This window comes from Schistocerca americana, chromosome 4, assembly GCF_021461395.2.
Source record: "Schistocerca americana isolate TAMUIC-IGC-003095 chromosome 4, iqSchAmer2.1, whole genome shotgun sequence".
Lineage (NCBI taxonomy): Eukaryota > Metazoa > Arthropoda > Insecta > Orthoptera > Acrididae > Schistocerca > Schistocerca americana.
This window is the reverse complement of record NC_060122.1, coordinates 821,529,442-821,556,932: the sequence shown is the minus strand read 5'-3', so window position 1 is coordinate 821,556,932 and position 27,491 is coordinate 821,529,442.

Here is a 27,491-nt window from a genome sequence, read left to right as displayed (position 1 = left end):
AATATAGAAGACAATGTATAGACTGTTGTGCAAGACCCATCATTTTTCTTACTATTCTTTTCCTAAGCATAAGATTTATGTACGAATTTCTACAGCTAACCAGATGATCACCAAGTTTTATGTTTGTGTTATGTTGTGACCAAGTTAATGTCCAATTTTTGTATTAATATGTCAGTGTAAATAACATAATTATGTACTTGTACTATCTTGACTATGTGTCTCAATGGGAGACAATATTTAAAAACCTTTTTCATTTTTCAAATGCATACTATAGTCATGCATGTGACTTGTCTAGTGTTTCTGTATATACCATGTCCATACTTATGATTATGTTTTTTTCATTTCTATTATGTGGCTCAAAGAGAGCAGACAGTTGAAATATTTTCTTATGGGCGTATAAACTGGCCCATTTATGTAATATATTTATGTCTTTTTATTTTGATTATTCTGTGGCTCAATGAGAGCCAACATTGAAATCATTTAGCAATATTTATACATCTTAACATTGCATATGATATGTTTGTGTCTGTTTTTGATCATTTTTCATGTGGCTCACTGGGAGCAAATATTTTACAAATTTTATATTTTTAAATATTACTAAATATTTTTATTATGCTGACTCACAGAGAGGCATAACACAAAGGACATTTGAAACAACACAACTAAAATATCTGCAGGAAAAATCCCATTTTGAAACAGGGTAACAGTCATTGTATACATACACATTATACCAGATGAAAAAAAATTACTAAAATAGAACTTTCCCAAATTTTAGCCATTCGACACATTTCTTGGTCGAATGATATCATTAATATTCTGTAAATGATATTACCTGATTGTGGTATTGTAACGGAACCTATAAAACGCTTTATTAAAACGAAGTATGCGATTCCATCCTAATTCAACCTGTTTAACTAGCAATTATGATAATAGAAAAGTAATCGCGTATGTTAGCAAAGATTGCATAACATGTCTATATAAACAGTCAACCCATTAAAATATAATTAATAACTGACGCACACAAAAGTTAACATCACTTGAAAACTGATACAGCAGATGTCATTATGTAAAAACACTATATTCAACTGAAATAATCAATTCAAATTATATTGGTCAACTTACGTATTTAGGATCTCCTTAAATAAAAATTACCCAGTGAAACATATTTATTCACTAGGACTGTTTTCACTCACTATTCACATAAACACAACTATTTTAAACGAGAACCACTGTAATTTTTAATAATTCATGTTATTTACTTATGTATCCAACCGAGAGAAGTCAATAGATGTACCTTAGAAAAACAGCCTTTTTCCAACAAAGAATTGTTCTGACAGGTTGACAAATCTGTCATTTTAATGACCTGTTAAATTATGTCACTCGATGTAAATTAATAATTTTTTGCACAAATTCGAAACACATGGATGCCTGACTTCTACACCACATCTCTTCTTAGTAGTTCTTTGATGAGGTTATAAATACAAACAGCAAGAAGCCTCTTCAGCTCAGTCTTGACAGAACTTTCGTAAAGTGTATGTTATTGTCTTATGTGGAAAAACAATGCAAAGATGTTGTAAAAGAAGTGTTACTCTGTACTGTGACAAAGTCTTTGGGTGATCAGCGGAGTTAAGGTGGCTACCATGCCAATAAATAGTTGAAGTCAACTTATACTGTCATTCATTATTTATCAACAAGCACATCAACAACACGGGACCTCATCTTTTTACCCCTAGACGAATACATATAGAGCCAACATTAACATCAAGATACAGCAGTGAACCAGCCAGCAGCACAGCAACTACTACAATACAATTTACAGGGCGCCAACCCAATTATCTACATCAAGTGCTAACAAGCTTCGTATATTGGAGTGATATAGTGTGCATATAGGAATATCAACGATTCAGCGACAATTATAGGTGGCACTACGTAGGGCCGACGTACGCCACTGGTGGTCACAGAAGGTGCGGTAATGGCTGTATGATACGTGATAGTGCAACCATGTCAGCAAGACATTCGATTTCATTGCATGACAATTCGCACCCCCACCATACACATCTTGTGAATGACTTTCTTCAGGATAACAACATTGCTCGACTAGAGTGGCTTCATGTTCTCCAGACATGAACCCTATCGAACATCCCTGGAATAGACTGAAAAGGGCTGCTTATGGACAATGTGATCCACAAATCACAATGAGGGATTTATGCCAAATCGCTGTTGAGGAGTGGGACAATCTGAACCAACAGTGTGTACCTACATCATCATCTACACCACCAATTGAGCCACCAGAATCATTATGTAAAAATAAGAAGTACAATCACTTATTATTTGCGAATAGAATTTTATGTCTTTTGTAAAAACTGAGTTTGGGATGGTAATGATATAAAACCACATTTAATAACATTTATATCACAAAATTTACAAATAATAAATGGTGTACATCAAAGACCTAGTGGTATAGTTACAATATTTGTTCACAATGTGGTAGATATGATGCATTTACACACTTTACAGTTAATAACAGGATATCCAAAACCGATATCAACTACAGGATTATGACAAGATTTTAAGTATATGGTATACTCAATACGTATTCAGCTAGAACATTTTTATTCTTTAATGGTATTTTCGATGCTGCGTTGGATGACTGTAATTTTAAGTATAAAGGAAATGGTGTTATAAGTAGAGAATTTTCAGAATTGTCCTCAGGTATAAATTCTGTATTTAGATACATTAATGGAATGCTATATTTTCAAAGATGATACATTTTATTAATATAATGAATTCACAAGAAAGCTAATGAGAAGTGGTACAAACGATTTATCACTATTCAGAATAGATTGTACATTAATATCAGATCTAATAAATATACTGAAAAGGACATTGCAAAATCATTTCAACACGTAATATCTCCCTGGTCTTGTATTTATACCTTCTTCTATAACATATCTTTTATCATCATGTGGGCTTAACGCTTTTTTGTTCACTCCAGTGCTATATACATCATGGTTAAAACTTCTAATTTAATTCATGGTTATATATTGATTTTATTGCTGAATAAGCATTCTTTGTAATCTTCAAATAATTTTCTATTCTTTACTACACATTTCTTTACTCCTTTACATTCCTTCTACTCCTTTTCATCAATTCCATAAGCATACACTTTTGCTCTTAAACCCCAAATTCTTTCATTATTTTTCCATTTCATTTGTCTTTCTTGTTTTCTATAACTTTTTTGTTTACTTGTGGAATGCCATAAATATTATGTTTTGGATAATCGCTTGTATCAAAGTGATCAATCATCGATTTCATATCATTATAAAAGTCATCAATTTTTATGTTATATATATAACTATCGGTATATTGATATAATAACATTATCTCCATATTTAGGTTTAATTATACTGGAATGGAAATCATACATTAATTCTTTTGATAAATCGAGTGTACTCTTTCCTACATAAATTGGCTTATTAAATTGGACTTTTGTCTTATTCATGAGAATAGCAACAAGATTTTCATCGAGTATTGTTCGAATTTTAAAATTCGGTTTAGCTATTAATTTCTCACATTTCTTTTCATCAGATACTATATTTATATCTAGTCTATTTCTTAAATTTTCTATTGTCTTACCAAATACTGAATTACTTATCAACTTACAGAAATCCTTTTAAATTCATTCATCACTTTCATTGTCATTTCTGTGTTTAAGTCTATATACTTTTTCAACCAATTGAATTGCTTAAATTTTAAAACTGTTTATTTTTCATTCCTAGAGACAGATATTGATTAAGGTTTCTGTAATGAACAACATACTTTTGTTTATCGTTTAGAATAGTCATTAACTTACTTTCTTTAGTTCCAGGTACAATTTTATTTGTGGGAGGCAATGGCAAATCTTTATGTAAATCATGTAATTCTTTTGGATATTCAAGATTTACTTCAAGAATGTAACCATGTTCTGAATTCACTTCCATTTGCTATACTAAGTTTTCCCAATAGTTTAAATAAAATTGTTGGTAGTTTAACCATTCAAATCCTCTGTAAGGCAAATACTGTCAAGATACAGTAAATAATAGGATTCTTTTTCTTTATCAAAATCTTTTAGACATCTATTGTTTGCTTTACATACCTCTTACAGCATTGTGGTATTCCACCCCTAATTCCTTTTTCAATTGCCAATATTACATAAGAATGATGTAATAACTTGAGGGGTAGTTTAGTCATTTTTAGCGTTGCATCTCAACTTAATCCAGGAGCAGTGTAATGCCAAGATGGATTTAAATCATAAGCTTTTATACACACTCCTCGAAAGTTTTCAAATACATCTGCTAATAATAGAACATCAGTTTTGAGATACAAAGCGTGATATTCTTCCAAGTTCCTAGTATTATATTTTTTTCCAAACTAATTTTGCATGTTCATAATCATCACTTAAGTCAAAATCATTTAGTTTACTATAGAATTTAGTTTTTGCTCGTAGTTGTGTTTCCAGCTGTCCATTTAACCATATGGATAAGCACCTTTCTAATAACTAGATCTACTTTATCTTCAGGAAAGAACATTTTGATATTTTTGATTTGGTCTTCTTCAGGTTTAACGATAGTTGGTTTAATGCTGAACTCATGAATCTAAATGTATCTAAGAACTGCATCTTTGTATTTTCAGTTGCTTTTCCGAAAGTTATGGAATTTTCTTAATTTTTTGCAATCAGATCTGTAAGTCTATCATCATATCCCAGTTCTTTCACAAATAAATGTGTGTCATATCCTGATAGATTGTGTAACTTAATAGGTGCAAATTTTCATAAATGATTATTCAAATTACGATAAATATGTGCAGCTTCTCTAAAGAAACCCGTTAAATGATTATGATCACAAACATTTTTAATGTCATCTTTCACACTTTCATGAAATTTTTTCAAGCTCTTTTTTATTAAACTCTAATAATTCTTCTTATTTTTGAATTTTATCTATATTTACTATTCTTCTTTTTTAAGTAACTGCAATTGATCATTAAAATATTTTATTTTGTTTTCCAAATCATATTTTAATTTCACTCAGTTAGGAGGTAATTCATTTAATTTACCTTAACAAATGTGAAACACTTCTGCATTAGAATATGCTCTTCTCTCCTCTTTTGTTAGCGGTTTCATTGATTCTACTTCTGAGTATCTATTGAAACTTCCCCTTAGAAAAATTACTGAATTACTGTGCTGATAAACCTCATACATTATTTGATTTTCAAACAGCTGAGCAGAACTGAACATACTCAGACATTTCGCTCTTTCCCGATACCAATCAACACTAAACTGACACACAATATTTTTAGCACAATGCAGTCTGACGTTTAACTATCCCTACAAAAGAATGGCCCTGACTAACAATAACCTATAGCTTTCACAAATCACTTACCTCACAAAAATCTTCGTTAATGAAACTACTGCAACACAGCTAGCGCCAATACTGCCAGCTAAATAAAAGATTCAAACTACTGAAGGCACTAACTTCTGATAGGCATAGTTAGCAAATGAAAGACTTTGATAGAGAACAAACAATGTATTTACCTTAATAGTGTTCAAAAGTCATAATATCTATATCAGTCCATGATATCCTATATTAGAAATTTACTGTCTCTGTCCAGATCATCCGCTCTCAAAACTCTGCCATCTCACTCCTCACATCCACCACTGCTGGCGGCTCACCTCCAACCGCGCAATGCTATGCGCTGTTAACAGCCAACTGCCCAACACTACAATAGCCAACAACAATGCAAACCAGCCACAGACTGCACACAGCACAGCCAGTGATTTTCATGCAGAGCGCTATGTGGCGTTACCAATGTAAAAACCTATACAGCCTACTTACATAGCCTGCATGTTCCCCACAAATAATTTTACAAATTGTTTTAGGCAGTGGCCAATACAGATTTGAAAAAAAATTTCATAATTACAATAACAAAGAAATCAAATGCACACACTTATCGATACAATATTGGTCCAAAGCTAAAATTTTCTCACAGTCCATAAAGACAGTCCTGATCATTCATCACAGTAAAATTGCAGTGCTTATCTCAAAGTTTGAGCAGTAAAAGAAAATGCACATGGAAGTAGTGGAGTTCCATGCTGTCTTGAAGAAGTAGTGTTGTCCTTCCAGCGGAAAGACAGTGCTAACTCTTGACATGCAGACAGGTAATGGGCCACAAAAGAGCAAACCCACTGCAGAGTCAGTCGAAGTTTTGAAGAATACTGGTGGGTAGGTTTTCACAGAGCAGACCCACTGTACTCCTGGTAGAGATTATGGTATTGGTGGGCCACCAGAGGTGCAGACCCACTGCAGTCCTTGTAGAAATTATGGTATTAGTGGGTCATCAAAGGTGCAGACCCACTGTAGTCCTTGTAGACATGGCTAGCAGCAGGTGCAGGTGCAAAATCACCATCGAAGAGTCTTGCAGATAATATAGCAAGTCCATAACCACCACTTGTGCACTCACAAATTTTTTTTTTGAAATGTCCTTAGAACCAGCAATGCTGCAATCCAGTCCCTTGCTGAATTATTAACACACGTGCAAACACTAACAGTCCCTTTTTTCTTTTTACATATTGTGCATATACTATGACCAACAGAAATGTGTGCAGTGAAATGTAACTTAATTATGAAGAACTGGTGTCTCTACAATTATAAATTTACAACATAAGAATACAATTACAAAGGTACAAAATACATCATTAAAGAACATAACAGTGCAGATAACATTTGTAGTAACACAGGCTTTACAAAAGAATATAAATATACATATACATCAGTGTTACAGGATTATGGTATAAGTAAATACATAAAAGATCAGAATAGCTTTTGAAACATCAACATGAGGATTAAAACAGAACAGAATAAATAATGTCTAAACATCTTGACAAAGAAAATAACATATTATTAGAAAAATTCCACAACGTAACTCGTATCAGCTAAAAACATAAAGACAGGAAAAACACAAATACACAAGTGTACACAAACACATAGCGGAATAACAGAAAAGGAAAGGATAGGGTGTGTTTTACTGCAGTATCTTGCAAACGAAACTTTCTTTACATCTTGGAGATCTCCCTTCGTTCTTCATTATTTCAAAAAGTGTTATCTATACCTGTTTTCTGTACTTTTTTGTAAAACTTCTCAATGCATTTCTTCCAATTGATCACAACTCATTCTCTTATATACTCTACCCCATCTTGTTGTTGTTGTTGTGGTCTTCAGTCCTGAGACTGGTTTGATGCAGCTCCCCATGCTACTCTATCCTGTGCAAGCTTTTTCATCTCCCAGTACCTACTGCAACCTACATCCTTCTGAATCTGCTTAGTGTATTCATCTCTTGGTCTCCCTCTACGATTTTTACCCTCCACGCTGCCTCCAATACTAAATTGGTGATCCCTTGATGCCTCAGAACATGTCCTACCAACCAATCCCTTCTTCTGGTCAAGTTGTGCCACAAACTTCTCTTCTCCCCAATTCTGTTCAATACTTCCTCATCTTAAGCTAACTTAAATCTACTGAGCTGAGATGCATAAACTAAAGGACGAGGCAACACATAACAAATTAACACAAACAGAGATGACAAAAAAATACAAATTGGCAAAGCAAGCAGCAGTATATCTAAATTAGCTAAGCAATTGCAATATTACAACTAATATAAGGCAATGTGCAGCAAACAAGAAAAATAAATCAGTAGTAAAACTGGCCTAACAGAGTAATACAAAGTGAAATTTAATAGCACTATGCCTGGCAAGCAGCAGCAGTAAATGCAATAACTTATACCTAAGCATGACAAAGCCCAAGCAGAAAAAATATTACAGTAAAAATGGCCATGTTTAATACCTATGTCACATCTTAACACTAGAGTGATGCATCACCTTGAGTTACTGTACCAAAAAAGTTTCCAAGTCATTGACAAAAATTATGTATGCAATTCCTGTGAAGCGAAATGTCTTTTTCTGTTCCCTCGTTTTTTTTGGAAGTAGATCATAAAATTATTATTTACTGGATCTGTAGGCATAAAATATCTATATTAGTACATCTATTAAATTTTATTTTAACCAATGCTGCAGTGCAGCTAGAAACTAGATATTAAACAAAATGAGCAATCTCTCAACTAGAAAGACAATAGATGTAAAATGTTTCTCATGATTTCATTAGGCATTTTAGTAAATATCATAAATTAAGAGCTCCACAGTGTAATCCTATGTTTTCAAGTTTGAGCATGTCGTATTTGCGATGCTTTCCACAAAGAAATGTCAATAGCGAGGATAATGGCTTCTCTTTTTCCTCCACCTAATGGCTTTCTTTTGTCAGACGACTATCTCTCAGCTGGGGGCCCAAAACGCATTGCGTCAAGCTGACTTACCTTTCTTACCAAAATATTTACAACAGCGGTTTCCGCTACACTGACAGTCTCATATAAAAAATTATCACAAGTCGAAAATTTGCATTACAAATGTGTAGAAACAAAACCCTATAAATATAACAGTGTCCAAAAATTTTCGCCAGCATTGTGATACATTCACGCATTTACACACATTTCATAACTCTTAAAGTACGATTCTTGGTTTCCAACATCCTTTTCCACAAATGAGAGTCCCTAACCACTACTCATTATTCCTTACCTTATTACACATATACATATTCGTTGACACGTCTTCAATATTTCATCATAATAAATACGTAGCATAATCAGATTCCTCATATAGCATCAGCTTATTGATCATAAGCATAGCTCAATAGCAAAATACACATCATCGTCGTAATAATATCATAACACTTCAGTCAAATCTCAGAATCGTCGTAGCTTCCTCCAATAATTTCAAAACCTAAAAAAAAATTATCTGCTGATTTCAGTAGTGCCATCTACCTCAAACGTACTTTGAAAATCATGATCCCATACCAAATACATCATTCAAAGCTCTCATAGTATCACAATGCTTCCAAAAAATATGAACAGTTCACTCTGTGTAGACAAAAATACAAATTCATAAGTGTGAAATTATCCAACTGTGTAATTGCGTAAACATGTGTCACTGAAATAGTAAAAAAAATGTTTGTTTCTCTATTAAATAATCAGATAGCGTGTAATTCTGTGTTAGAGGAATATGATACCAATGTATAAAGTTGTATAAGCAAATACCATATTAGCTAGGGCTCCTTGTGCTTGCCAAACACATGGTACACAAAGTAAGCGTGTACCCCCCTGAGGATTAATGTAATTATACCCTCAGGTGTTACAGATTACAGCAATGGAATGACATGTATCACGGAAAACCTTTGTATCATTGTAATTAAAAAATCTTTAAACATAAATGTTTTAAGTACAAAATCAATCACTCAAATACGTGTACTGTAGCGCTAGATTAGATTAGTTTTTCGTTCCATAGATCCGCGCTGAGGAGATCCTCGTGGATGTGGAACATGTCATTTTTTTAAATAAAAAGCTGGAATAACAATACTAATAGTGTGAATATATATACAATACATCATTTGTTTCTATTAAAAAATTCGTCAATGGAGTATACTATGAATATCTATACAATACATCATTGGTTTCTATTAAAAAATTCGTCATTGGAGTAGAAGGAGTTGGCCACTAGTAAGTCTTTCAGGATCCTTTTAAACTGATCTTTGTTTGTAACTAAATTTTTTATGTTTGCTGGCAAATTATTGAAGATGAGTGTTCCTGAGTAGTGGACCCCTTTTTGAACTAAAGTAAGTGCTTTTTAAATCCCTTGTGCAGATCATTTTTGTCCCTGGTATTGTTTGTATGAACTGAGCTGTTTGTTGGAAAAAATATGTTATTTAGGACAAATTTCATTAAGGAGTAGATATACTGAGAGGCAGTAGTTAGTATACCCAGTTCTTTGAAGAGGTTTCTACAGGACATCCATGAATTTACTTGACAAATAATACGTATTACACGCTTTTGGACTCTGAAAACTTTTGTCTGACTTGAAGAGTAACCCCAAAATATTATACCATATGAGAGTATGGAATGAAAGTAGGTGAAGTATGCAAGCTTTTTCATTTTTATGTCGCCTATGTCTGCTAACACTCGAATTGCAAATACAGATTTGTTAAGGCGTTTCTGCAGTTCTGCGGTGTGCTCCTCCCAACTGAATTTATTATCAAGTTGTAATCCGAGGAATTTAAGACTGTCAACCTCTTCTATCTGCTCTTCTTCATACTTTATGCATATACTGGGTGGAAACCTCTTGCATACAGTGAGTCTTTTCGAAGTTTGATGTCAGTGAATTGGCTTTAAACCATTTATTAATATCCGTGAAAATATCATTAGCAGATCTTTCTAGAACTACACTTGACATACTATTTATTGCAATACTTGTGCCATCTGCGAACAAAACGAACTCTCCTTCTGGTAGTGTAACTGATGAGAGATCATTAATGTACACAAGAAAAAGCAATGGCCCTAAGATGGATCCTTGTGGGACACCACATGTAATTTCTTCCCATTCTGATGATGACTGATGACTTAATTCACTAGTCCCTTGCACTGACACCCTTTGTTTCCTGTTAGCAAGGTATGACTTGAACCATTTTGCAGCACTGCCTGTGACACCATAGAATTCTAATTTATTTAAAAGGATGTTGTGGTTCACACAATCGAATGCCTTTGACAAATCACAGAAAATACCTGCTGCTTGTAACTTGTTATTTAATGAATTAAGTACATTTTCACTGTGGGTGTAAATAGCCTTCTCGATATCAGAATCCTTCATAAATCCAAACTGTGTTCTTGATAGTACTTTATTTGTGGTCAGATGGTTGAGAAGCTGTCTGCACATTACTTTTTCTAAAATTTTTGAGAATGCTGGCAAAAGTGAAATTCGGTCTGTAGTCTGATGGTATCTCTTTATCCACTTTCTTGAATAGAGGCTTAACATCTGCATATTTTAGCCAGTCAGGAAATGTCCCAGTTATAATTGACCGGTTACACAAGTAACTCAGAATTGTACTAAACTCACAAGAACATGCCTTAATTAACTTTGTTGATATTTCATCGTAACCACTAGAATGCTTTGTTTTTAAAGATCTTACTATGGAAGTTATTTCTTTTGGTGAAGTGAGTGACATATTCATGTACCTGAAGCTATTTGTAAACGCTAGTTTCAGATATTCAGGGGCATTATTTACTAATCCTGACAATACCATTCTATCAGTAACGGATATAAAGAATTTTTTAAATAGATATGCCACACTATGCCCATCGGTTACTAATGTGTCATCTACCCTTAGTACTATTTGCTCCTGTTCCTTTCTGGTTCTACCAGTCTACTCTTTCACTATATCCCATATTGTTTTTATTTTGTTCCCTGACATTGCTATCTTCTTCTCATAGTGCATTTGTTTAGATGTCTGAATTACTTTTTTTAATTTTCTACAGTATTCTTTGTATTTCGCTAAATCATCAGCATTGGAGCTATTCTTGGTTGACAGATACATTTTCCTTTTTGTCTTACAGGAAATCTTTATTCCTTGTGTAATCTATGGTTTTATTATAGACTTCTGTTTAATTTGAGTAACTTTTAGAGGAAAACAGTTTTCAAACATGGTACTGACATTGTTCATGAATGTATTATATTTTTCATTCATGTCATGAGCACTATAAATATCTTTCCAGTTCATATCTTTGAGCAGTTTTCTAAAACACTCAATTTTTGGTTGATTGACTACTCTCCTGTACTCAGATTTAGCAGTCTTGATAATGTGCTTAGAATGTACATATAAAACAAGGAGCTGCATGTCATGATCTGATAGTCCATTTATAACAGGTTTTATGATAGGATGTTGTTCCTTTGATTTGTCTATAAAAATGTTATCAATGGCTGTCCTTGAGGATTTAGTGATCCTAGTTGGAAAGTTTACAGTGTGAGTAGGATTGAAAGACAACATTACTAGCTGCAGTAAATGGTTACTGGAAGATTGGATTCGCAAATCTGTATTAAAGTCACCAGCAATCAAAATTTCTTTGTTTCTTCCTGTTAAATAACCCAAAAGAGCTTCTAGATGATTTATGAATAGATTATAATTTCCTGCAGGTGCTTGGTAAATAGTTACTATTATATAGGATCTGTTATGAAACTCTACTTCTGTTGCACATGTTTCCAGATGCTGCTCTAAACAGAATTTATTAATGTCAATGTTCTTGAATTTATGATAGTTTTTAATAAATGTGGCAACTCCTCCTCCATCCATATCTACTCTACAAAAGTAGGAAGCTAGCTTAAATCCTGAAATGTCTAACATATCTATTCCAGTGGTCACTTTATGTTCAGAGAGGCAGATTATGTCAATTTGGTTAGATGAATTCGTATCATCGATACAAATGAGCAGTTCATCAACTTTATTTCTGAGTGCCGGAGTGTTCTGGTGTAATAAAGATAACTGATACTGCATACTAATGGGATTATAACTGCTTTGACGAAGATGAACTGGCAGTTTCTGATTACCTTCTGTTAAACATTGTTTAAATGGAGGCTGTATGCTAAAATCTGATTCCTGTTCATCTGTTTTCTCAAACTGAGTGGGTCTGCCAATCTCTCTTAAAACTCGTTTTCTTTCCCCCTTCCCTAACCTAAAAAAGGCATCCCTCAGACACCTGTGACCACTGGTATTTTACCACTTGTGATAGTGTCCTCCCCTTAAGTTTTCTGCAATCAACCCAGACAGTTTTCCTCTCCCTTTCCTATTGAGGTGAAGCCCATGCCTAGTGTAGTCCCACCAATCGATAGATTGATAGCATACATAGGAATCAAACCAATATGGGACCCTATATCCGTCCTGAGCAGCCACTCCAGCTCCAAGTTCACCCTCCCTACAGAAGAGTTCAAATGAGGCCGATCATGGCGTCTCAACACAGACGCAAATCCCACACTCGTATGCTTCGTTGCTGATGCTATCTTCACCGGGTCACTCTCTATGGAATAGTTCGAGTCTCTGTCGATGCTAAACTGTGCGTCTTGTCAATCTCTGTCATTACTTAAGGGTAAAAAATGTGCCAAGTGTCGTAATTATCGTCGTCCATAATCAAAGTTTTGTAGAAGTCAATGTACTTACCTCATAATAAACAAAGTGAATTGCTATGTGTAAAGATATCGTAGTTGTTACGCTTATTGCAGTGATGAAGTAAGTACTGTACTGTAACGTATTGTTGTGCTGCAGAAAAGACTGTCTCATAGTAGCTGAACCACAAAAGTTACAACTAAAACATGTATTCCTTTTCAGAAGAATTCAGAAAAGCTGCGCAGATATAAAACAGATACACCGCAAAAGCAACCATGTAAATTGTGTCACACATTAGTAGCGTCGTGATATAGTCGTGTAGCTGTCAAATAAACTAACCACTGTCTCATCTGGCATCTCTCAGAAAACACTTTAAATCCAGAATGTATTTTCAAGTAACTCAAAATGTTGCATTAAAATCTCATTAACAGTACCAGTATGTGTTCTAAGTATGTAAGTCTTATAGGCATTACGTAATCGTGCAACTAACAAGCAGGAATGTACAAACACTATAACACTGTGTCGTCTGTTCACCATAACAATGCATTTGTAATACTTGTCTAAATACCCTAGGTTCTTGACTGGATAGTTAACTTTAAAACATAGTTGCATGTTAACAGTTTCTAAGTGTTACAAAGAGTACTAGTAACGTGAAGTGAAAAATATTATGGCAGAGACTAAGATAAAAGCAGATTATCTCTCAATAAACGGTTTTACATGTGAAATGTGGTGCAAGCCTTTACTCTTCATAGTACTCAGAGTTTCAACTTCAAAGCAATTATCATGTTGTATACGTCGGTAAGGAATACTAAAATTGTTCTCAAGGTTAGCGTCTATGTTATTTTTCTTTGAGCCAGGCAGTGCATGTGGCAGCCTGCAGTGCAAGTCATTGTCTGTCTCTTTGTTGGCGCGCGACGTTATTGGGATTAGAAGACCTAACTTCTACAAATTCAGCTTGTCGAGAGGGCCCTGCCCTGTTTGAATCCCGCCAGTTCTGATGAAATTCAGCTCTGTCGTTTTGTCGGTAGTTGGCATAGTTTCTTTTTTGTTGGTCATGTGGTGGAGAATTTCTCCCGGAATCGTAACTGCGCCATGGACCGTTGCGTCTGACGTTATTCCGTCTCCGTTGATAATAATTGTTTTGGTTCCCATGTTGTCTGTTTCTATGGATATCTCTGTCATATTCATTACTATGGAAATGCGATCTTTCTCTGTAAATATTATTATTCTGCCAACGTTTGTCATATGGGTGGTGTCTGTTTTGGTCACGATTTACATTGTAAGAATAGCCTTGTTGTATCCAGTTATTATTTCTGTCGTCGCAGAATTGTGACGGATGTGACCTGTAATAGTTTTGCTCCTGTTTTCGAGTTCTGCGATTGTCAGTGTCAATTTCCAATTCTTGTAAGAGTCCCTGAAAAGCCTCAATGTCGTCTTTGCAACGTCCTGCCAAAATAATATGTCGTAAATGTTCAGGCAATTTGATTAAGCCAATGCGGATGAGTCCTGGGGGGCTGTATGGGTTTGAAAGATACTGATTCTTATGTAACATGTCTTCGAAATATTTGACAAGACTGGAAAATTCAGATTGTTCGAAATGTTTCATCATTATGATGCTATGTTTTACTCGGTCTCGCGTAGCTTGAGACCAATGTTCTAATAGGAAGGCATGATAAAATTCTCCTTCACTGTGACAGTCGTGAATGACAGATCACATTCTTACAGCTGGTTCATTCTCTAAGTAGCCACACATAAATTCTAATCTGTGCTCCAATGACCAGTTGGGAGGAAAACAAAGAGAGAATTGATGAAGCCATGCTTGTGGATGAATGTCGTTGCTAGAATTCTTAAATGTTTTGAATTTACGTGTAGTAATGAACAGCTTATAGTCAAAATCATCATGTCGGCGAGTCGCATATCGGTCATTGTTACGTCGTGGCGGCGGTTCCATTTCAAATTCGGTGCACCTTGCCAATTTCTTTCATAATTTCCGAAATGCCCTGTGTTATTATTTTGTGGCTTTTCCGTATTTCTAAGTCCCTCTTCCCGTGTTGGAGCGCGAGTGTCCTCTGAAATATGTAATTCTTGTATTACTTGTGCCAACTGATATTGTACTTCCTGGACTTCTCTTTTGTGTTGCGTAATAATTTGATTCTGATTTTGTCTGAATTTGTTAATTTGTTCATACTCTTCTGTGTCAGTGAAGGCTACAGGTCTTGCGTCATTCAGATCATCATCCACCTTTGTAGATAAGTTAGTGAACTGATCCGAAAGTTTGGCTACTTTCTCCAACAGTGAACTTATTTACTCAGTGTGTTTGTCTGAACCAAGTTTCAGAGTGTCCATTTGTGTTGAAATCGTATATACTGTGTCCTTTAAGTTTTCCTGAGTTTTTGCAAGTTGCGTAACCGAATCGGTAGATGCAACTGAGTCAATTTCAGCTTGCAAGGTCTCATGATTTTCATGAACAATAGTTTGCAGTTCTTTTATGGCTGCTTCGTGATTCTGTAATGCATTTTCATACCGTGAAAAAATAGGTTGAAAATGCTCACAAATTTGTGTTTTTACGTTATTACAGACTTTTTGACATTTCGATTCAATGTTATGTAACTCAGTAGTTAAATCTTCACGTCTTTGTTCAAGCGTGGTGTCTAACTTCCGAAGTTTTTGTTCCATTGTGTCTAACGTTTGAAGCTTTTGCTGTGTTTGTCTCTGATTTTGTTCCATTTGTTGCATTAATTGCAATAATAATGTATTAGTGTCTGGAATCTGTTACTCTATGCCTTTTGGCAGTGCATTTTCACTGGCTATGTTCACATTTTGACAAGCAGAAAATGTGTCTTGACTCATTTGAGAAAACGGTGAGACCCAAAACCTGAGTCTACAGTATTTGCAATATTGTGTTCTGTCATTTCGGATTCCTGAGGCGAGCTGTTGCCGACCGATCGATCGATAATGCTTCCCTGTTCACTACTTGTTTCACTGTCTACACCATTATTTGCCCCCCGCATCATATCACTATGTACAATTACCAAATTACTGCTTTGAATGTCCGTTAATTCATTGTACAGTGGTGCTGATAAGCTACGCTCGTCGTCACTATTATTTCTCAGTTTACTTTGGAGCCTAGTGTTACGTTTTTCACACGCCATTATTGTCACAATATTTCACACGGGAACAGAAAAGCACAATTTAAAGAGCAAAAATAAGAGAACACATTAACATAGCACTGAAAATAGTATCTAGTTAATTGCAGCGCAACTGCGAAATACTTGGTGCAAATCTACATGCATGCCACAACTTTTTTACTGTACAACAATGAATGACTGCAACTACAAAGGAGATTCTCTCTACAATTACGCGCTAGCAATAAACAAAAGCTACACTACTTACACAAACTACAAGAAAAAATCAGAAGATTCCAGTGAGGTATCCTCGGATAAGGGTCGACATATGAAACTTCCCCTTAGAAAAATTACTGAATTACTGTACTGATAAACTTCTTACATAATTTGATTTTCAAACAGCTGAGCAGAACTGAACGTACTCAGACATTTCGCTCTTTCCCTATTCTGATCAACACTAAACTGACACACAATATTTTTAGCGCAACGCAACCTGACTTTTAATAATCCCTACAGAAGAATGGCCCTGACTAACAATAACCTATAGCTTTCACAAATCACTTATCTCACAAAAATCTTCGTTACTGAAACTACCGCAGTACAACTAGCGCCAATACTGCCTGCTAAATAAAAGATTCAAACTACTGAAGGCACTAACTCCTGATAGGCATAGTTAGCAAATTAAAGATTTTGATAGAGAACAAACAATGTATTTACCTTAATAGTGTTCAAAAGTCGTAATATCTATATCAGTCCATGATATCCTATATTAGAAATTTACTGTCTCTGTCCAGATGATCCACACTCAAAACTCCGCCATCTCACTCCCCACATCCACCACTGCTGGCGGCTCACTTCCAACTGTGCAGCACTACACGCTGTTAACAGCCAACTGCCCAAACTGCAATAGCCAACAACAATGCAAACCAGCCACAGACTGCACACAGCACAGCCAGTGATTTTCATGCAGAGCGCTACGTGGCGTTACCAATATAAAAACCTATACAGCCTACTTACACTATTACCTATCTCTTCTACTTCTTTCTTAATATCTCAGCGAGTTTGCATTTAACATCTCGACCTCCATATACAACTGGATCTATATAATGTCATTATACAGTAGCCGAATCCAAATGGTTCATGTTTCTGATACTTGATTTTATATGATTCATCCAAATTTGGTTGACATCCGTCAATTTTCTGTAACAAGGCCTCAAAATCTGCATATATCTGATAAGGAACTTTCATTTTCTTTTGACAGTTTGGAAACTTGATTTTTTCACCTTTTATTGATAGGTATGCTTTAACTGGTTTATTTTTTAAAACATCTGGAATATGTTTATTCAATCTGATTTCAGAACTCAAATGGAGTAAACACATATCACATACATAAATTTTTCCTTCGTGTTTGGTTTTTTGGCTAACAGTCTACCTAAATCTTTAATCCAACAGCAGTGTCAGTTATTTTCAGTTGTAATATATAACAGATTTATATGTTTTCCTTTCTTATCTCTGGTTATATGGAGAGGATTAACCATGTGCTTTTCATAGTATGCATAAATATTGATGGAGATTTTTAAGCCTGTTTTCAGTTTTATTATCATCATCAATCTTCAGTGAGAACTCAAATTAATTTAGTATTTCATCTGTTTCACTGCCAACATTTTTATGTTTTGTTACACATTGTGGATCTTTAGTTACAGGATATTTTGCTGATTTTTATAACCAAAAGGAAACATTTTTGATCATCATTCTTAACATTAATACACACTTTTTTTATTTTTAATCTTATTGGGTAATTCTGTATATGATGTTTCTAGAATGAAATTTTCACTCTACAGCGGAGTGTGCGCTGATATGAAACTTCCTGGCAGATTAAAACTGTGTGCCGGACCGAGACTCGAACTTCGGAATTTGCCATTCGCTGGCAAGTGACCAACTGAGCTACCCAAGCATGACTCACGACCCATCCTCACAGCTTTAATTGTGCCAGTAAATCATCTCCAACTTACATACTTCACAGAAGCTCTCCTGCGAACCTTGCAGAACTAGTACTCCTGGAAGAAAGGATATTGCGGAGACATGGCTTAGCCACAGCCTGAGGGATGTTTCTAGAATGAAATTTTCACTCTACAGTGGAGTGTGTGCTGATATGAAACTTCCTGACAGATTAAAACTGCACACAGTTTTAATCTGCTTTTAATCTGCTAGGAAGTTTCTGTATATGATGAATCTCGAAGTAGTACATATTTATTTAATGCTAATTGTAAACCTATAACTCTATTGTGAGCCCAACCTGAAACTCTTGCTTGTAATTTGGTAGCATTTGTATAGTATTTTTTAGATCTTTTTCATTTGGTATTGTGTAGTTGTGTGTTGGAAATTTATATTCTTTTATTTAAATTTTACTATTCATTTTGAAGTTACAATATATGACTATATTTGCTTTTAATCTGCGTTGAGTTTTGAGTGCATCTTTTACTATGTGATGCACTTTATGTTTGGATGCAATTATAAAGTGATTAGGTTCTTCGATGTTCTGTATATTTTCAGTATTCCATGTTTGTAGTCTACTTCTGAAGGCCTTTTCTAGTTGATAACTGTTATTCATTATTCTTTGTTGTTTCCTTTTCTTGTTATATATATCAGCTTCAAATGGGAATATATTTATATGGAATAAGGGTGGGTTTTGAATTAATTTAACCAACTATAGTTTGCGTAGTTTTCAGTAGTGTCATAAGCTCAAGCTCAGGCTAAAGCCTTTAATTCACCAACTTTCATATTTGGTGTGTCCATTTATGTAGTAAAAAAGTATGAATGAATGCTGTCTGTATTTGTTGTCTATCAAATAACTAAACTATATAGATAGATTTTATTGAGGAAAAATTGTTTTCTAATGTATTTCAAAATTACTTTCACACACTCTTTACATATTTTCCAGTGGTTATCTCTACATTTGTTATGATTCCAAAATCAATTAATATCTTTTGTCTCATTGCAAAGTCTTCATACATTTTATTATGAGTTAACGACTGCAGATGTTTTTTGAAGTAGACTGCACATACGCTTTTACCACATTTGCCAGGTACTTTGGAAGCAATTTGTCTTTAATAGCTAAATACTCCTTAGAGTGATATGCTTTATCATATTCTTTGTAGCATTGTTTACACATGTGTACATGTTTATCTCTTCTATATGGATGTAGATGATAATCATCAATGCTTTATTCAACATTGCATTTCTTACATATATTTTTATTATCCATTTGTTATATATAAAATCATGGTATAAATAATATATCATGAGTTTCGTGTGAATTGGATGTTTTGATTGTAATATTATACTTCATTTTCATTTAAATAATCAAGTTATTATTTTCCCAATTTAGTTTGTTGGGTAAGATGACTTTTATCTAACCATCAAGCTCTAAAAATGTTTTACAGCCATATCTTGTATTCACATTTTTGTATACCTGATTTGCGTTAAGCTCACTTAACTTATGCAATGACATACATTTATTGATACTATTGAGCTTTGCTGCAAGTAGAGTTTTCTCCATTTATATATCCAAAAAACTATTTTTAATCTTGAATCTGCTCCAGTGGTTTCATATTTAGAAATTGTTCCCATAATTTTACATTTATTTTTGTATCTTTAACTTTTATATTGTGATCAATATTCAAGTAATCGCCTGTTTTCCAATAAAATAAATATATGGTACAGCTTTCCCTATGAAATTCTTATTACTTATGTTAAACAGCTCTTAAATATGTTTCGTTTCATCAGCTTTAAAAGTAAACATATGCACTCCATCATTAGTTATTCTATTTAGATTCATTAAATGGGTATGAAAATACTTAGAGCTATATGTTTGATTGTTATTTAGCTGTGTTTTATTAGGAAGACAATTATAACATTTTTGACCATCACTACAGCATTGTCCACAATTTTCACAAAACTCTGGTTGATTATTATATTCAGATAAATCAGGTACGTCAATGACTTCAGCTTACTTGAATTGTGTCATAATTTTTGGTATTATTATTTCATTCTTACTACTACTATCACCTTTATTCGAATAGTATCTGTTTAACCGATCTTGACTTATTCATTTTTAACAAATAGATCTTGGCTTAGCATATTTCTTCTCATATTCTCATACATCTTTGACCATCACACACTTGGTGCACTTCTTTTATGTCTCATCATTCTTGGTATCTTTTTTATTTGAATGATGATGATATCTGTTTTTTCAGCCCCCATTTATACATTTTTTACAAATCAATAAAGCTTTGCCTAATTTCTTTCCATATTCTGATTATTTTTGACCATCTCACATTTATCACACTTCGTTGCTATGTCGTCCATTTATTATATTTAAAAACTTAAGAATAAGTTGTCTGCTATTTGTTGTCTGTATCTGTTAAATTTTTTGATGAATAAATTTTGTCATCAGTTAAGATTTCTGAAATTATATTAAGATATGGATATAATGGAGTTATTGAAGATTTAATGGTATGAACTGGTGAATATAATATAGAAAAACTTGAAAAATATATCAAAGTTGTCTCATAGACGCTGTTTAGCTCAAACAATATAAAAAATCAAAAGAGTAATAGAGCTGATGCAATTCTGATGTTGTTACACTTAGACAGCATAATGGCAAATATAACTGAATCAAAACCAAAACAATATAACATTCTGTACAACTTGAACAAGTCATACAATTTGATGAATAAACAAATAAAAATTGTGTAAGAATTTATGTTTGGCTATATGTGTCGAATCCAGAATCATTGATGATGCTAAGAATCGTGGAATTGATTTTGATGGAAGTTGTGGCGTTGACTGCATATATTTCACAACAGATACTCACTATTACAGAAGAGTTTTCTATGAGGATGAAAATAATTTAAATTTTTAGAACTATTCTATGTAGGTTTTTAATATATAAATGATGTTGTTACACTCAGATGCTGCAACAATTGACAAAATTGAATTAGCATTTAAGAAACAAAACATTCCACATAGGCTTATTAAATGTTGTGAAAAGATATATTATGAAGATATAAAATCGTTTTCAGTACAAAGTGAAATTAACGATATTAATTCCATTAACAGATATTACTGAAGAAGTGGAAAAGCATTCAGTTAAATTTGATGCTAATGGTGGTTGATGTACTTTTTATTTCGTTATAGATACTTGTTACTATTGCATTATAATGCTTTCAGGAAGACGTGTAATCAATGTTACATAGGTTTTTCTTAGAAATTACTGCATTAATACAGTAGTTTTGCACTTTTTAGTAACTAATGCATGTGTTTCATAGTCTGCGAATTCTTTTATAGTGAAAATAAAAGTGTCTCTAGTGAATCACCCGATTTATATATTAAAAAGCTTAATTTGTTGTCTATTGTCTGTGGTCTGTCTGTTGTTAAAACAACCTATTTTTGTATTGAAAATAAAAGTGTCTGTAGTGGATCACACAACTTTTGTACTGAAAAATTATCGATTTTGTTGTTTTAAAAAATGATTAATTTTATGTATAAAAATTAGCGAATTTTGATTGCGATCCAAAATTTTTTTATTGGAAAATTATTAATTAAAATTGGAAAAAAACTAAAAGGAAAAATGTGATTTTATATCTAAAAAATCGTCAAAATTTGAAAGTGCTCCAGTTCTGACATAGCATATCTACTCCAGCTGTTCCGTCCAACCACCTCAGCAGTTCAGTTGCAGGGCTATGATTTGGGAGCACCAGCAGTTTCATTTTAGCGCTTCACACTGGCAGTCCCGGCCCAGTTTATCCCAGTCTGCACCACCAGCATGTCAACCATCATACGATGGCAGCACTGGCCAAGTGACGTCCGAGGTCTTCACTATGCTGCCAGCATGACTGTAGGGTTCATCATGTAGGAACATCACAGAGAACGTCATGGGAGAAATGTATCTGTTGGATGGAGGTGTGTAGATATTCATCCAAGGATGTTATATGCAAATGAATGGGGGTTCACTGCTGTCAGCTGCAGCGGGAGATAACTGAGTTTCGTTTTGTTGATAAAGTTATTCTTTCAAAAGTGTCTTCGATCATTCTTCAGTATGAGGATACTATATTGGGTGTACCTGCTTATGCTGCATGTTATATTTTTCTAAAATTTAGTGTATGTAGTGGGTCTGGACCATGTATGAAAGTACACGCCTCTGATTTCTCGTTACTCAGATGCCTAAGCAATGGGAGACTTCCAAAGACTCTTTAGTTCAAATAATTCTTATAGTTTCTTTCGAAGTTGGTAGTTCTGATTTTTGTCAATCTTTAGTATAACACCTGACGATCCATCTTCTTTAACTGTGGTATTGGGGATGATCTTCTGTATACTTGTTGAGGTGCTTCAGATTATTCTTTTATGCTGACTTAGCTTCACTCTTAGGAAATCCTTTATCTGATGTAGCGTCTTTGAGTAGTTGTGCCTCAGCGGTTCTATAATTCTGACCCTACTTCTTCTTATACTGTTCGATTATGATACCTGTCAGTTAATGATTAACTTTTGGGATGTGGACACATGCCTTGATCTCAGATGTCGAAGATCAGGTTTGTTACCTGAGAAAGCTGCTTCTGGTGTCATATTGTTCAAAGTATTCGGTGATGATCTGTTAACAAGGTAAGCCGCATTGGAGACCACTTCTTCCCAAAACTTCTTTCCTAATTACACATCAGAATGTTTGTCGTATATATCTGGTACACCATTTTGTCGCCGAGTGTGGCGAATCGTGGATTGACGTTTAACTGCCGTAGGTTCCGCCGACACGGACATGCCGCTGGCTCCTGGAAGGAGTCTTGCCTTCAAGGCGGAGCAAGTGACTCGTGCTGTCTGCCTGGGGCAGGGCGTTGCCACTGCCGTCATGAACACTGCGGACAGCGCCTCCTCGCGGCGGTTTAACGCCAGGGCGGCACTAATGTGGCAGGAAGCTAGGGGTTCCTCGAATTACGAATTTGCGACACAGTATTTATCTTGTCTCTCCCTGCTACTGCTCCAGAATTGGTACATCCTTAAATGCGTGAGTTATCTTTGTTACATTTGTCCGTTCGAAAAATACTTGGGCAACACATCAGTCGAACAAAGTGATATGTTCCACCACAGATTCTCTTTTGAGTTCCTGAAGCATCCCCACAAGACATGTGCGTTGGTCGAACTTCCCAACACAAAATCTCAATTGCTTTGGTGTCTTCCTTCAATCGTGCCTGGGGGGGGATCACTTCCAGCAATCTCAAAAATGGTTCGCACAATTTACTGTATTCCTGAACCACACTTTCCTAAAATTCTTCCATTGAAATGAAGTCGACCATTCACCTTCCCTACTACAGTCCTTAGATTACACATCCGAAGAAAAATTTTTTTTGAAAAACTTTTTTTTAAATTTGATAGCTAATCTTTATAGAGTTTTATGAGCAGAAATCCAAATTTAGCCTTAGTTTTTTGTATCACTCATAGTTTTTGAGCAATGTGCTTTTAATATGTACTATGAAAATCCTATGCTATATGGTAAATGGGAAAATTAATGAAACTCTTTGTTTAACATAAGCATTGTTTGTATTTACAGTAAGCTACTTAAAGCAATGATATATGTTAATAGAGGTTTCACTTGACAGTTGGAATTGGTTTGTATTTTCTTTCTCTTTTGTCTTTGAAGCTTTTTGTGTAGCTTTTTCTACGATGAGTCACTTGATGAAATTCTCAGTGAAGTTACCGACAGTAGTTCCCCATCATGTTCCTGTTCCAGCGGCCTTGGTAGCGTTTTTCCATCACTTTAATGTCCTGGTGAAAACGCTCTCCTTGCTCTTCACTACCATCTCCCATATTGTCTGGGAAGTAATCAAGGTGACTGTTCAAAAAGTGAACTTTCAGGATTATTAAGCATCCTAAAGTTTTAAAATTTTTTAACATTGTAGCTGTAATGGAAACATATTCTGGGTCTTTTTCATGTCTTAAGAACATTGTAACAACTTGCCTGAATGATACTCATGCTTCTTTCTCAGTTAAGGTCATTGTCAATTGAAAGTTAACATCAAACATCAATTTTCTACTGTCAGGTCCGACAAAGATGCCTTCTTTTAGTTTAGCTTCTGAAATGTGTGTAAACGTTTGGCAGACATACTTAAAACATGGTCCATCCTTAGGCAAAGCCTTTACAAACTGTTTCATTAGGTCTAACTTTATATGTACAGGTGGCAGGAGTATGTTTTTCGGATCTACGAGGTTTTTGCATAGAATGTTCTTCTCACCAGGTTTTAAAGACTCCCTCACAGGTGAGTTCTTTCTGCACCAGTGTTGATCTGTTGATCCCTAGTCCTACTGTCCCATTCACACAAGAAACATGGAAATTTGGTAAAGCCACCTTGCTGACCAAGGACGTTGCTTGTTACTTTTAGATCTCCACATATCATCCAACCATGAGCAGAATAGCCTATTTTATTTACCACTACTTCTAGGTTTTCATAGCATTCTTTCATATGTACAGAATGTCCAGCAGGTATAGATGCGTACATATTAGCATTGTGTAATAAAACAGCCCTTAGACTAGGTTTGGATGAATCAATAAACAACCTCCATTCTTCCTTTTTGTATTCAATACCAAACTTATTCATCAGACTGGGAATGTTTGAGCAGTACACTAAATCACCTTCTTGTCTAAAAATCTTGGAAAATTGCTACTCTCTCTTTCTATACATGTATATGCTGGTTCCACCTGACAATAAGTTATTTTCTTTTAATCTAGAGCCAGGCAATTCAGCTTTTTCTTTCGTTAAGCCCAGATCCTAACCAAATCGTTAAGCTCCGTCTGAGTAAACAATTTGGGCTATAGTGTTTCTGTATTAGAATGGAATTCATCATCATCTGGTTCATCTAAATCAGACTGTACATCAGAAAATACTTGAGGAACCAGCAAATCTACACCATGCCCTACTGGTGGGATGGTGGACATAAGGTTAGGGTAGCTTATTACCTTACTGTTTTTCGAATTATGACCAGCAATATCAACACTGAAAAAGTAGCAATCATCGGAATGATTTCTTGGCCCCCTCCACATCACAGGAACAGCGAATCTAAAGGCTTTTTTTCTCCTTTTTGGTCCATTTTCTCATAACCTCAGCACACACATAACATTCCTTAAGAGGCGTCAAATAATTATCTTGATCACCAAGTTTAAATCCAAACTGTGATAGATAAACCTTTTTCACAAAGTTGTAAAGTTTCTTTGGTGTTGTTAATCAAAAATTCACCACAAATATGACAAAAACTGTCAGCAGAGTTTTTACAACCATGATTAGCCATTGTACTGAGCACATGTACAGGAAACAAGAAAGTGAGGTTAGGTTGACAGTAAACAAAACACCATCTGTTAACATAAAAATAGAATCGACCTTTTTCTTGCCACCAAATGTTTTTCAGCAGTGCTACCAACGTCATCTACATTCATTACACCTCCTTTTTAAATTATTTTAACTGTATAAAAGCTGCTAAATTCATTAAAAATCGAGTAATTTAATAAATTTAACTGTAAAATGTGAAGAAATTGTGGGTTATACAGTTTTTTAAGTATCATATTTGGATTTCCCACCCTAAAAAACAGAATAAGGTATTTCCAGCAAAAAAATTTTCCATCATTGACCTGTGTTATCGTTCTATTTGATATCACTGTACAACATTAGGTTCAAATATTAATCGGTGTGATTGTATTAACCAGTACAGTACCAACCCTATATTAGAACATTACGGGTTTGTTTTTCTTACTCATCTGCAAAAACTTACTTTTTTTTTTACATTTAGAGCTAGCTGCCATTCATTACACCAACTAAACATTTTGTCTAAGTGAACTTGTATCCTCCTACAGTCACTCAACGACGACATCTTTCCGCACACCACAGCATCACCAGCAAGTAGCAGCAGTTTGCTTCCCAACATGTGTACTAGACCATTTGCGTGTATGGAAAATAACAGCGACCCTATCATACTGTCATGGCAACTCCTAACGATACCCTTTCTCTGATGAACACTCGCCATCGAGGACAGCATACTGGATTCAATTGTCTAACAAGTCTTCTGGCCACTCACATATTTGTGAACCGTTTCTGTGTGCTTTTAACAGTAGACAATGTGGCACTGTGTCAAATACTTACCGAAAATCTAGCAATACCGAATCCGCCTGTTGCCCTTCATCCATAGTTCGCAGGATGTCATGTGAGAGAAGCGCAAGCCGAGTTTCGCGCGAGCGCTGCTTTCTAAAACCGTGTTGATTTGTGGACAGAAGTTTTCTTTCAAGGATATCTATTATATTCGATCTGAGAATATGATCGATGATTTTGCAGGAAACCGAGGTTAAAGATATTGGTTCGTGTGTCCGTTGTTTTACCGATCTTGTATACAGAAGTCATCTGTTTCTTTTTTTTTTCAGTCACTTGGGACTTTGCCTGGAGGAGAGATTCACAATAAGTGTAAGCAAACTTACTGGCCAGTGCCGTAGGGCACTCTTCGTAAAACGGTATTGGGATTCCACATGGATCTGGCGATGCATTTGTTTTCAACCCTTTCAGTTGTTTATCTACGTCAGGGACGCCCATTACTATATTCTCCAAACGGGAGCCTTTCTAATGGTCAAATGGCGGTACATTTGGGCGATTCTCCTACGTGAAAGATTCCTTGAATGCGAAATTTAAAACTTTCGCCTTCCTTTTGCTGTCTTCAGCTGCCACACGAGACTGATCAGCGAGTGACTTGATGGGAGCCTTAGACTAGATTAGCAATTTTACATAGGGCCAGAATTTTCTCCGGTTCTCGGCTATATCTTAAGCTAAGGCATGACGGTGGTAATTGTTGAATGCTTCGCTCATCGGTCGTTTTACAAATGCACGAATCTCTACTAATGTAGCCTGTCATCATTTGCGCGTTTTCTTCTGACAGCCTTTGGTTCCTCATCATTTACAGAATTTCTTTGTTAAACCACAGTGGGTGCTTTCCGTCCTTAATCCATTTACTTGGCACATACTTCTCCAGAGCACCATTTACAATCCGTTTAAATTTTGCTGAACATTGTTTCACAAGCTCAGTAATGTGCTTTTTCCATTTAGTTTTTATTATTATGTACACCCAAAAATATAGAGCATTCTACCCTGTTCACTAACTCCTGCTCATGTGCTACGTCAATTGTTGGAATGATTTATTTGTTGTACAGAACAGATCGTAGTGTATATTTGCAAAATTTAGGGAGAGTTCATTTTCTGAGAGCCACTTACAATTCTTCGGAAAA